The 9,385-nt window shown below is 32.5% G+C and overlaps 1 long non-coding RNA gene across 1 annotated transcript; it reads left to right on the top strand.

Annotated features, from left to right (window-relative positions):
• Positions 1-6,071: 6,071 nt before the first annotated feature.
• LOC136803642 (uncharacterized) lies at positions 6,072-7,849 on the top strand. Its single transcript, XR_010846169.1, has 2 exons — positions 6,072-7,024; positions 7,230-7,849. It is a non-coding gene; the product is annotated as an uncharacterized lncRNA (long non-coding RNA).
• Positions 7,850-9,385: the final 1,536 nt, after the last annotated feature.

Raw genomic sequence — 9,385 nt, forward strand, 5'->3', positions numbered from 1 at the left:
TTTGAATATCTTAAAAGTGGTCTGAGAATTTCGCAAAGATAACATGTTTCTTATGATTTGAAGCAACGATGTAAAAAATAATAGATAACCAACTACCTCTAGAAGGCACTTCTCCCAAGAGAACAACCATTGTTTTCCTATTGAAATGAGCACTCCTTTAAATAGCTCTGTGTGCAGTGCGTGTTATGCTTTTAGCTAGATTTTGACACACTTTTTGATATCCACTGAATTGATATAAAATTTGAATTGTTATTTACTTCAAATTTTGGAATTTTTTTCAAAAGATAAAGGTACCAATCTTTAACCAAATTGACTACGGATCGGCCTGATACCACTTAATCTTCATCTGGATAAATAAACGCTCATAAAATGATGTTATCTGAAAAATATATGTGTGATTTGAAGTGCGATATCTCAGGAATGAAAAGTGCATGAAGGTTGCCTGATACAAAATAAACAGATGAATATTTATAGAACAATAATATCTAATTAAAAAAATTCCTTCTGTGAGGCTGCCTATAGGAAAATACACTTTTTCTAACCCAAATTTTGGAAAAATAGACATCACGTGATCGATTCTGTCCAATAGAAGGTTGCAAATGAAGCAAGTTTTTATTTAATTGCACTTTTTACGATGCAAAATGTCATTAATATTTTTACAATCATAACACGGATATTTTTTGAGAATCAAGGCAAGTTGGTTATCTATTATTTTTACATCGTTGTTTGAAGCAAACTCAACCGGGAAAGTTTAGGAATCAGAGAAGTCCCAGAAAATGAACCAAATTGAAGATTCTCTCAAGCTTTCTTATGTCTTTTTCATACTGGTGTAAATAGAATATCCTGAAAGAACTCGGACCTGACGATAAGGTAGGATAACTAAGGTTATACAGTGGAAGGGATTTTTTTTGACGGACTTCTTATTTTCATACCCTACCAAAAGTTCTCAAATAAATTTCATACCCTACCAAAAATTGGATACCAGATGACAGCTTAAGTATGTAATATTTTATAAAATCAATAACACTGTCATTTATCACTTTTGCTTTGTTCCGAATCTAAAAGGTTATGTGAAATTATTATTATACATCACTAAAAAGCAAAAGTTTGATCAATTATGATGCTAGATACAATTATTTTGAAAATCAAAGAAAATTAAATGTGATAATACGATCAGAGACAATGTTCCAACAGATGATTATATTTCTATCTACCTGTCATGTGCCTATTTTTGGAAAATCTGGGGAAAAAGTAGAAAATTTGAGAACATTTTGGAATTTCAGTCTCATTCAGGGTCACTTTTTTCGCAAATTTCGAGTCCAACGTAGGGTCTATTTTTTGAACCTCAGCGGAGCACCCCCGTCCGTCGACAAGGTTAGTACCCCCCCCCCCCCCCGGGGAACCATCATGAACCATTGGTATTATTTTGAGAAGATGGAAACTTCATAAGATTTTTGAAGAAGGTTTTCTTTGTTCATGAATCAAAGTGGGGCCTAGTAAAAGAAAATTTTTAATTGTTAAAATCATAAAAACTCTATCCTCTATCTGCCCCATCTGAAAAATCGAATTCCAGAAAGAACATTGTTTTTGCAAATCTTTTTAAGGAGTTCTGATCTATACATGAAAATAAATCACCATGCAAAGTTTAAAGGTAAATGGTATACTTAAGCCATTTTTATGGCATTTTTAAACTTCTCAGATTTCAGGGTTTGCAAGAATAATCATAGAGGTATAAAGAAAAACAGGAGTTGAATGTGTCGGTAATTGGTCGTTAAAGTCTTTTGATTTCTTTTATGAAATGTATCAAAAGAAATTCTAAGCTCGCCCGATGAAATAAGACTTTTTAGTAGAACTCAAGTTACTGCATAAAACCATCTTCTTTCCATTTTTTGGAAGCCCGAAAAAAAGAGATTTTCGGATATCAAATAAAAAAATTATACATTTCCAAATCTTTTTTCCGAAAAATTATCTTTTCTAAATTTTGAAACAAAAAATAATTAGTTTTCGTGATATCAAAAATTGAGTAATGTTTGTTTTTCGATCCGATAGAAAAGTAATTATTTTCGGACAATTATTATAATTGAAAGGATATATTTTTTCTACAAAAAAAGTGGAAAGGTGTTTTATCCTGTTAATTGGAAAAGAAATCATTTTCGCCGCTTTTGGATTTCCAAAAGAGTCATTTTTCTGACATAAGGAAAATGGAAAGGTTCTCTATCCTGATAAATCGTAAAGAATCAATTTGAAAGCTTTTGGCTTTCGAAAAGAGCCACTATTCTGAAAAAAGAAAAATGGAAAGGTTTTATGTCTTGGTGATTCGTAAAGAGTTTATTTTTGACAGCTTTGGATTTCCAAAAAGAGCCACTTTTCTGAAGGTGGGGATGTGGAAATAATGAATTTTTTTAATAAATAAGTGCCCGACCAGAGTAGTATACATCCATTACATAAACAGCCGGTGAAGCAACACCAAAACATACTTTGAAACATACTTTTATTGTCAAACGTTAAAGATACCGGGCGTGTCAAAAAAAACGCCCCTATTTTTCGATTTTCGACGTACAAATTTCTATCAAACATAGGCAAGTGAAATTTTCAGGGAGGATTTGAAATTTAATTTTTAACCCTTGGTGAGAATTATAAATTTGTATGTTCATTTAAAACGACTTTATGACGATTTGGCTGACTTACGTCAATTTTTCACTGTTCACAGATTTTGATAGTTAAATTTTCCCGTATGGAACAAGAAACCAAAATACGCTTCGTTTTTACCTTCTTATTTTGTCTCACTACTTTTAAAACACCAAAATGGCATTATTTTTTTGTTTCATAGTTTAAGTTCTGTTCCAAGGTCAATAATTGATAGATTCTAGCTAGTTCCAGTTAGGCCATTTTTTAACGTCGATTTTGCGACGACAAAAAAAAGACTCTCAAATCGTCAATGATGCAGAAACGAACTGATGTTATTACCTTTTGTGCATGAAAATCATTAGGTTTTCAATTCAAGTGTTTTGCAAAAAGGTAAAGAAGCAGAACAGAGTTTGTAGAATATAATATGATCGATTAAATAATGGAAATGAATCGAATTGATGAAATTTTGTTTTGCTAAGAAATGCTTTACATTGCCTTGGACACCTTGAGATGTTACCATATCACTGCGAAAAGATTCCAAAACCCCTTTAATTTGAAAAAAAGATAAGTTTGACATAAAAAGATTTTGGCTTAGTAGTAGTGTATCTTTTTTAGGTTTTCTAAAGGGGATCTGACTGTGCAGACAAGCTGTAATATTCCATAAACAATGTTTTTAATAAAGTTTTGATTAATGCTTTTAGGTTTCTCTAAAATCAATCTCTGCTCTAATTTGTTGTCCTAAAATTTACCATGAAATCACAAATTGCGAGCAAGTTAAAATATGTTCATTCAAAAGGGCATCGAATAGGGCTAGAGCTTTAGCAAAAGTGAAACTTTTTAGAAGTACGAGCGTGGCAAGCTCAGGGTTATTATTTTTTTCTAGTGGGACTGATTTAAAGCCTTTTTTGGCAATTATTTTTCCACTGGGGTGACCAGGGGATGGGAGCCAAATTGAGTACAGAGGCAGGGTGTCCAGTGAGTAGGGGACACCCGTGTGACACCCGTTAGTTCATTCTTCTTAGCTAAGGCTCCGAAAAGGTGGATAATTCCTTTTGTTGTTTTTCATTAAAATGTAAGAATTTGATGTTTCTAGATTGGCTTTCTTTTTGTCGTTTATACTTTGAGAAAATATTAAAGTGTTCTTCTTGAAATTTAAACAAAAAGCGTTTTCTAATAAAAATATCAAATTTTCATGCCGAATTTATCGAAGATACAATCATCATAAAAGGAAAGGTAATAATTTCGTATTTAAAAAACATTACAATCTCTACGTCAGGGTAAAAGTAAGGAGCAGCTTTACTTGCAGCTGATTTGGCAAAAGTAGTATATTTTCAATTTTATGAGAGCATTATAAATTGTTTTCTTTAGAAAGTGACAAGATCATTTTTTAGTGTCCAATAAAACACCCCTGTGTCTGTTAAAGTAATGACAGGAAAAAGAAGAGCTGTCCTCGTTGACCAAATTAGAAGCTGCTTTGCTTTTTCGCACCATAGAATTAGCAGTTCTCAGTCGAAACGATAAGAAATATCCTATATTTTTTACATTGAAAGATCCAGACTTCAAGAATTGTCTCCTTAGTTTGTCCCATAATTGATTATAACCCATCACGGTACTGCCGGTATCACAGACCTTGTGGGACCTACTACAAAATTTGGCTGAAAATTTTGTCTCGGCTTGGAAAATGCCATGTATAAACTTTAATCCCCACAGTGGGAGAAGCTCCACCGGGGCTGTGACACTGGTATGAATAGCTCTTTTTGTACACCTTCACCAGATTTTCAACAACTAGACTAATTGAAGATGTTTAAAAACCAACGATTGGAAACTGGACGTGCTCAAATCAATCTTCTTCAAAGACATTGTACATGACTTAAAGCTTTCATTTCATTCCATTTTGAGATTATTTTCAAAATTTTGTGTTTTTATAAAACTTGCAAAACTTTTCAAAGTTATCCAAAGTTTTTTTCGAATGTCCAGCAACAATGGCTAGCCATTATGCCTAGGTCTTTTAATTAAGTGTTATATAAGGGGCTCCCCCAGGGGCTGGCGTGACGCGTGAATGACCCTTTTTTCTGTCGTGAATACGTGAATTGGACTTTTTCAACGCGTGAATGCGTGAATTGAGATATCTGCGTGAACGTGAAAATAAGATTTTACCAGCGTGAATTCGTGAATCGAGATTTTGAGCGTGAGCGTGAAAAGAAAATTATTGTCTAAAACAAAACTGAATAAACCTAAATATGTAAAATTTTCTTTTGCAGAAATGACGTTATGAGCTTTAAAAAGACGTTAATAATATGTTGTCTCACCTTCTTTTATAAAAAGTGCTAAGTTTTAATGGGTAATTAACCTTTTTGTTTCAAAATTTCTTTACACTGTCCGCAAAGAATTGAACTATTTTAAATTTTGCGGAAAATTTTTCTAAAAAGATGTGTCAAAAGTTATGACTGTTTTTTTAAGCAAAATCCAGATGAAAAATTGATGAAAAACCACTATTTTGAAGATTTCGAGACAAAGAAGCATTTACAAAAATTTTCCGCAAAAATTTTTATTACTATTCATAGAATTATATTTCACAGGTCTATCGACCTCTACGAAATAATTTTAGATTTATAAATTGTCTAATTCTTCATCTGTCGTCCAGTCGTCAGAAGATATGGACAGAAGAGAAGACGTTGTTTTGGTCTTTGTCCTAGGTTTTCGAACTAGGCGAAGGTTTGTTCTAGGGCTTCCTCTTACATGCCAAACGAAATCGTCATTTTTGGAATTAATTTTTTTCGCCTTTTGGCACATATCTTTAATAATTTTTCTTTCGTTGATGGTGAAGTCGTCTGTGATGCTAAAGCCACCAATTTTTATTGTTCGGTAAAAGATACACCATCTACTGCGAAAATTTTTTCAAGATGTTTTTTCTTCGCCGAAACTAAGCTCTTAAAAGTTGATATACTCTTCCTCTTCATTTTCTTCTTCATCAAATTTTTTCAATGCAATTTTTGAATTTTCAGATTCAGGAATAGTTTGTCTAACAGAAAATGTATAACATGCTATAGTTTTGTTGGTTACATTAGTCAGAAAACACATTTTAAACACGGCAAAAATTCACTATGGTCAGAGCCCTTAAAAAGCAATTCAGGCAGGGTTCATACCACCGTACGCCAGAGAGGTAGTTTTTTGTAACTTTGGCGTGATAGACGTGATAGACAGACTTTTGTAAGAGATCTTAAAAGGTCGACGCTGTCAAGAATAAGGTAAAAAAAACTGCAGAAAACTTCATGTTGGCCATAAAAAGGTCAAATTTAGCCCAATAAAGTCACAATCGCTTAACAAAAGAATTAAAAGCAAAATCAGCGCGTGAACGTGAAAATGGTTTTTTTCACGCGTGAATACGTGAATTGGCAAAAAATTTTGCGTGAATACGTGAATTGAGGGTCGACTGGGGGGGCCTCATATAATCTCGAGTTATTTCATTATAGTTGAAAAATGTAATGCAAGGCAATTTTTTGTTCCTTGATTTGAATCAAGTGCAAAGGCGTTTTGTAGAAGGAAAGAAGAATAATTTATTTGAGGCATTCTTTCATAAAATGAAGATAGTATAATCCTTCGGCAGCTACTTTTGTTTCGTTTGAGTGATTCACTGTTTTGGGCCTCGCGACGCTGCACTTACGGCTAGTAGGTTGCATCTAAGCCTGTATTTTACATTATAGATTGCATAAAAATGTTGGGAATTAGATATTTCGCAAATCATCCGAAAATAATTTTCATGGGCAGCGAGTTTGACGAGTTTTACATTATAACGAACCAGGAAAGTATATAAAAAGAAATCACTTTGATATTTCATGAATACGCGTTTTTTTTATAGGAACATCTAAAAATTTTGAAGCTTTCGGGAGTTCTTGACTTTTCAGCCTAAAAATGTTCTTAACATGTTATTATTTTCCCGCACATTATTTCCTAAGAAATCGGGTGTTTTCGAGTCCCCAAAGCCTTAAAATGTTCTTAACGACAGTTAACGATTCGTATACTTTCTCTTTTTTCGGTGCTATTTCCAAGGCTGAAAAATTTGTTAGGCGGTTTCATCAAAAAAATTACAATTAACTGTTTGAACTAAACAACACCATTCCCTTTGGGACCCTGTCTTAACACATTTATAATTGTGGAAAAATTACGATATATTCAATTGCAGTCCAATTAAGTCTCTCATAGAAAAATGTTAATAAAGAGATTTTAATTGGCAGAAATTAAAGAGGGAAAGAAAAGACTTGATTTGTCACGAAATTATGTAACATTTGTTCACACGGACTTTACAGTAAGCCATAGAGTGTAACAAATGTAAGAAGTAAAGACTTTGCGATGAATATTTGCGTCAATAATGCTAAAGAGGCCCTGCAATGATCATGTAAGTACACTTTTTTAGTTATTTTTGGAATAGCCTGTCTAAAAAACATGGTTTCTTTCTTGCTATTATGTTTTTTTGTAATCTTCAAGGCATTTTGGATTTCCACTGATTATTTTCAATTTGAAATAAAGATAAAGCGGCAATCAATCTGTTAGATAATCCTGTTTAAGAAGTAGAGTATAATTCTATCATTTTCTCTCGACAGAAAATCAAACGTATTGCGAGCCCAGCGGAGAGAGCCGAAACATCATTTCGCTGCAATGTCAAAGAGGTGTGGAGAAAACTTATCACAGAATGAATCGTCTCATCAGAAGACAAAGATATGAATATTATGGTTATAAGAAAAGGAAGTATATATCATTTTTCGACAACATAACCAAAGAAACATCTTCAATGAGGGGGAGGTACAGATCGTTTGAACGGAAAATCGGAGAAAGTAATTGAAGAAGTAATTGTCCGACTTCTTTTGTTAGTTGGTTCAACCTTTTTTATACGAAAACAATTTTTTTAACCGCAACCTAATTCTCATTTCTTAAATTCGAATAATGCTTACAATGTAAAATTTTGTCAGAAATCGCCCCCGCCTAACCCTATACCGAAGTTCCTACTATACCACATCATTTTTTGTCATTTTTTACAAGAAAAATTAGATATTATAATTTATTATTTTATTAATATAAGTCATTTTGTGTAAATAAGGTATACTTTAGATTTTTAGCACAAGAATTATGAGTACATATATATTAACTTCACCATATATATTAATATGAATTTATTTAATATTTATTGACTTTAATTTTAAAGAAGAAAATCATCCGAGTAGAATATTATATCGAATTTAATCTATCGTCTAATTTCATTAAAACGGCAGTAATGTCGGTTGATGAAAACTTCGTATTTAAAATACGTCAGAAAATTAGTTCTTTTTTTTACACTTTCCTGTTCTGATAGTATTTCTTTTCGGAAGGTTTGATGAAATTTTTCTTTTCATATAAATTTACCAGCAAAATATTTTTTCTTTTCGTGAATTTTCGTCGTCTAGCAGAAGTATTTTTCGTACACCAAATAAATAGTTTAGTCATCCATCAAAAAAGATCAAAAAATCAATTCTTCCTGTACAATATCGAATTTAGAAAGCTTTCCTATGCAAGAGCTTCGATGAAAACCTATTCCTTTAACAAATATTTTATCAGAAAATTAGTTCTTTTCGTACACTTTCTTGTTCTGATAGTATTTCTTTTCGGAAGGTTTGATGAAATTTTTCTTTTTATATAAATTTACCAGCAGAATATCTTTTCTTTCCGTGAATTTCCAACGTCTGATAGTAGTTCTTTTCGGAAAATCATAAAATAATTTAGTCTTTCCCTTAAAGTGTATCAGAAAATTAATCCTTTCCCTGCAATTTCGAGACCGAAAAGATATCCTTTTCTTAAATTGAAAAGAAACAGGTATTCTTTCCAGTACTTTTCGAGACAGAAAATGATAACTTTTCGGTTACAGAAAAGAATGGAAATATATTCTTTTCGGAAAGCTTCAAAAGGATACTTTTCGTCCTTATCATGCACTCGAAAAGAAATCCTTTACGGTGCACGTAAATACGAAGAAAGAAATCCTTTTCACCGTCTATCGGACAGTCGGAAAGATAATTTTTCATGCAGTGTGCTATGAACATTCTAATAATCAGTATTGAAGATTCTCGCCTTTTAATATACGAAAATTAGATAAAAATTCGTCCACGAAGCAAGTTTATGTTCCATTTCGCTATCCGTTCAATTTTGTTTTGAAAAGATATTTTCTCAAGCCAGAAAATGAAAAGTTCTTTATAAGCACACACGATTTCAGATTCAATCTGTAGACATAAAGTCGCTGGAGAATTTTAGAGGAAAGTATCAAGCAATAGAGTTCACCTTAAGGAAAACATTGATCGAAAAATCTTATCATTTAATGAAGGATTGCCAAGTTTACAGGCCTTTTTTTAGTCCAAATATTTTCTTACACTGATGTCAGAAACAATGAATCTCGTCTCATCTAATTTCTAAAGCTTAAATGAGCCAATAGGATTTCACCTATGGATAAAAGAGCTCATTAAAAATGCACGATATATGAGATTATGAGCATGCATACATCGTAACTTTTTTAATCGTAGGGCGAGCTTGGTTACAATAGCATACTTCTCCTGTTTCTTTATACCTCCATGGAATAATGGAGTTTTAGAATTGACAAAATTAAAATTTTTGTTAAAATAAAATTTAGCTCAAATTATTTTCGTACCCTACCCAAAGCCGGGACCCAAAGCCCTCAAGATTTTTTCATGCCCTACCCAAATCCCTTACGCCCCGGTATATGCTATACTTATTGAAC

The sequence above is a fragment of the Clytia hemisphaerica genome, unplaced genomic scaffold, assembly GCF_902728285.1.
Source record: "Clytia hemisphaerica strain Z4C2 unplaced genomic scaffold, Clytia hemisphaerica genome assembly, whole genome shotgun sequence".
Classification (NCBI taxonomy): Eukaryota; Metazoa; Cnidaria; class Hydrozoa; order Leptothecata; family Clytiidae; genus Clytia; species Clytia hemisphaerica.